This window comes from Cervus canadensis, chromosome 14 (assembly GCF_019320065.1).
Source record: "Cervus canadensis isolate Bull #8, Minnesota chromosome 14, ASM1932006v1, whole genome shotgun sequence".
Lineage (NCBI taxonomy): Eukaryota > Metazoa > Chordata > Mammalia > Artiodactyla > Cervidae > Cervus > Cervus canadensis.
In genome coordinates this window covers 26658293-26662913 of record NC_057399.1, presented here as the reverse complement: position 1 = coordinate 26662913, position 4621 = coordinate 26658293, and positions in this window count along the sequence as shown.

Sequence of the window (4621 nt, the reverse complement as noted above, 5' to 3'; positions counted from 1 at the left end):
AACCATTGGACCACCAGGGAAGTCCTTATCCCACTCTTTATATAAAAAAAAGTGAAAGTGGGTTCACTCAGTCGTGTCTGACTCTTTGCAACCCCATGGACTGTAGCCTCTCAGGCTCCTCCGTCCATGGGATTCTCCAGGCAAGAGTACTGGAGTGGGTTGCCGTTTCCTTCTCCAGGGGATCTTCCCGACCCAGGGATCGAACCCAGGTCTCCCACATTGCAGGCAGACGCTTTACCATCTGAGCCACCAGGGAAGCCCCATAGCAAAATAAATTCTACATATTTAAAAAATAAACATGAAAAGATTAAAATACTTGAAGAAAACACAGTGGATATTGTTTACCATCTTGGAGTGGAAAGGACCTTTCTAAGCATGTCACAAACCCAGAATTAGAACATTCCAATAAATATAACTACATTAAAATTAAAGAATTTCTGCACCAAAAATTGAAAACAAAGCACCAAAAGAAAACCTTAGAAAATTATGAAAATAACATAATGAAGGGCTACTTTGCCTGATCTAAAATCAGCTTTCACAGTTCTATAAGAAAAGATAAACAAATAGAAATACAAAGGACAATAATGGCCAATTCCTAGAAGAAAAACAAGTGACCAACAGATTGATGAAAAGGTGTTCAACTTCTGTAATAATTAAAGAAATACAAAAGATGATAATATTTTACACCTATTAGGTTGGCTAAAACAAAACTTGATAATAAACTACATTATTAAAAATGTAAGAAAACAGGTATTTTCATTATACAGTATTACTGTATAATATGAGTATAAACATTTGTAAATGCCTGCTTAGCTAATAAGCTTTGACCCTAAAATTCCATTCCTGGGAATTTATGACACAGAAATACTTGTCATGGATAATTATTGTAAAATAGTCACACAATTCAGATATTTTTTCATTGTACAAGTGTACAAAGACACGTACATATTCAGTGTAGCATTGTTTATAATAGATTTGGTAACCAAAATGACTCTCAAATGGGAACTGGTTAAATCTATTATACCAAAAATGGAACATTTTAAATCATTAAAACAAAGGAGGGGGCCCATGAATTCTTTCAAGGAAAATTGTCTGCAATATATGGTTAACAAAGTAGAAAAACAGTGTGTTTAGAATGATCCCATTATTATTTTTTAAGTGTTAGATATTCATAAAAATTTGGAGTAACATACACCAAACTATAGTAGAATTAGTCATTCTATCATAAATACCTATAACACTTGAAATGTTTATAACAAGGATTTATTATTCTTACATTCAGAACAAGTAGTTTAGCAAACGAACAAGCAAAAAACTACCATTAGGAAATTTTGATAGAGTTTTAGTTTTTCTAAAAGATGCTTTTTCCTCCTCAGCCACAACTAATCATCAGATGTCTTATAGCACTGAAGCACCAACCAAGTCAAACTTTTTTTTACATACTCAACTTCTGATGGCTTTTATTAATAGTTCTAGAAGGAATTGGCAAAACCATCGCCATTGGCTCAAAAGTTTGTATTGAATTTCATTAAACTCAGAAAACTGGAAATCTATAATAAGCACATACTGTGAGATTTCCCTACTGCCCCAGACATAACAGTGATTGTTTATGAGTCCTATTATATATTACAAAATATAAGCTAATATATTCTTCTCATAGAAAATGTGACCCATGGACTGTAGCCCACCAGGCTCCTACGACCATGGGATTCTCCAGGCAAGAATACTGGAGTGGGCAGCCTTTCCTTTCTCCAGGGAATCTTCCCGACCCAAGGATCAAAACCTTGTCTCCTGCATCTCCTGCATTGGCAGGCAGATTCTTTACCATCTGATCCACCAGAGAAACCCAGTATATTCTGCTCATAGAGAATGCAGTAAATACAAGAATTGAAAGAACAAAATTCGTTACAGCTTCTCCACTCAAAGCTACTATAGTTAGCACCTACTTTTAAAAATCATTTTTCCCGTCTTCTTTTTTACAGGTATGTGATCATATTGTATAAACAATTCTCCATCTTACTCTCTTCACTTAGCACATTTTGTCACATTATTTTAAAAGCTCTTTTGTAAACATTTATATGGCTATATGATATTTTACTATTTATCTAATAATCCCCTATACAGCTTGACATTTAAGTTTTTTTTTTCAAATTTTCATTAATATAAATAATTCTTAGTGAACATTTATATATATAAAGCTTTTTCTTTTGTTCACGATTTCTCTTTAGGGTGATTCCTGGAAGTGGGATATCTGTATTCAAGGATGTCAGGATTCTTTATACAAATGACTAAATTTATTATTCTTATTTACACTCCCAACAGTAAAGAGAGAGGATGCACCTTTTATTATACTCTTGCAAACATCTGATGCTATTACTGAAAACAAAACCAAAAACCTTTGCTAATTTGATAGGTATTGAAGTCTTATTTTAATCTGCATTTCTTTGCTACAAAGACGTTATTTTTCTGCTTTGTCTGTTAACCGCCTCTTTGTCTTTTGTGAGTGTGTGTGTGCTTGTGGATGTACTATCAGTTTATATTCTTCACCCATTCATCTACTGGGCTTTTCATGTTTTTCTTATCAAATTGCAGGAATTCTTATATCAAGGGTGTTTATAATTTTTTAAAATAACCCTAAGCTTACAAAAAAGTTGCAAATAGAGTGTAAAGAGCAACATTCATTTTTGGCATTCTTGCAAGTATTACTTTTCCGTTGTTTATCACTCCATTGTTAGGATTTTGTTTTAATTTTATATTTAAAATTTGAGTTTACTGGGTATTTTGGGGGGGGGTTGGCCAATTCTTTTTCTAATTGAAAGATAGTTAATTTACAATATTCGTTTTAGGTGTACAATATAGTAATTTGGTATTTTTATAGATTATACTTCATTTAATATTATGATAAAATATTGACTATATTCCCTATGCTATACATTACAATCTTATATCTTATTTAATTTATATCTAGTAGTTTGTACCTCTTAATACGCTTCCCCTGCCTTGCCCTTCCCCTCTCCCCACTGGTAACCACTAGTTTGTTCTTTGTTTCTGTCAGTTTCTGTTATATTCGTTTTATTTTTTAGATTACACATACAGATAAAAACATAGAGTATTTTTCTCTGACTTATTTCAGTAAGCATAATAACCTCCAGGTCCATCCACATTATTGCATGTTGCAAAGTTTTGTTCTTTTTAATGGCTGAGTAATAATCCACTGTAGATATGTACCACATCTTTATCCATCCCTCTGTTGATGGACACTTAGGCTACTTCCATATCTTGGTTATTATAAATAGTGCTGCCATGAACACTGGGTACATGTATCTTTTCAAATTAGTGTTTTCATTTTCTTCAGATATATTCCCAGTGGTGGACTTGCTAGATCATATAGTAGTTCTACTTTTAAGTTTTTGAGGAAAGCCCCTACTGTTTTGCATAGTGGCTGTACCAATTTACATTCTTACCAACAGTGTACCGAGTTCCCTTTCCTCCACATTTTTGCCAACATTTACTATTTGTTGTCTTTTTGATGACATCCATTATGACAATTATGAAGTGATATTTCATTGTGGTTTTGATTTGCTTGTCCTTTATGATTAGCAATGTTGAACATCTTTTCACATGTCTGTTGGTCATCCATATGTCTTCTTGGGGTAATGTCTACTCAGGTTTCCTGCTCATTAAAAAGCTTCTTTTGATGCTGAGTTGTAGAGCTCTTTATATATTTTGGATATTAACCCCTTATCAGACATATCATTTACAAATATCTTCTTCCATTTAGTAGGTTACTTTTTTGTTAATGGTTTTCTTTGCTGTCAAAAGCTTTTAAGTTGAATTCAGTCCCATATGTTTATTTTTGCTTTTGTTTCCCTTGCCTGAGGAGATAGGTTCAAAAAAATATTGCTGAGACTTATGTCAAAGAGTGTACTGCCTAGTTTTTCTTCTAGGAGTTTTCTGGATTTTTCGTCTTTACACTTATGTCTTTAATCCATTTTTAGTTTATTTTTGTATATGGTATCAGAAAATGTCCTAATTTTATTCTTTTATATGTAGCTATCCATTTTTCCCAATACCACTTATTGAAAAGACAGTCTTTTCACCACTGTATATTTTTACTGTACTCCTTTGATTAATTGACCATATGCATATGGGTTTGTTACTGGGTTCTTTATCCAAATTATTTAATCATTTCTAAGGTAAATAATTTTCCCCACTTGATAAATTCAATATTCACTTCTATTTTTGTCAAGACCTTTTAAATAGTTTGACTTATTTTACATTTGTTTTTATGTATATCTAAAAATATGAGTATCTGAATTGATTTTTCCCAAAATATTTAATGAGTGTTTCCCAAGCAATTTACTGAATAATTTTTCCTGTTCTTACTGGTTTACAATGCTCCATTGATCACATATTAAATTCTCATCAACAATAGAGCCTGTTTTATAGGTGTGTCTGCCTACTCCTATATCTATATATGTGTTAAATTACTATAGCTTTAGATATGGCTATTCTTCCATTGAACAGTCATATTTATTTTTCCAAACTTTATGGTCATTTTATAAAGAAAATTGTGAGTTTTATTGGCATTCGGTTAGATGTATTAAATATGATAAACAAA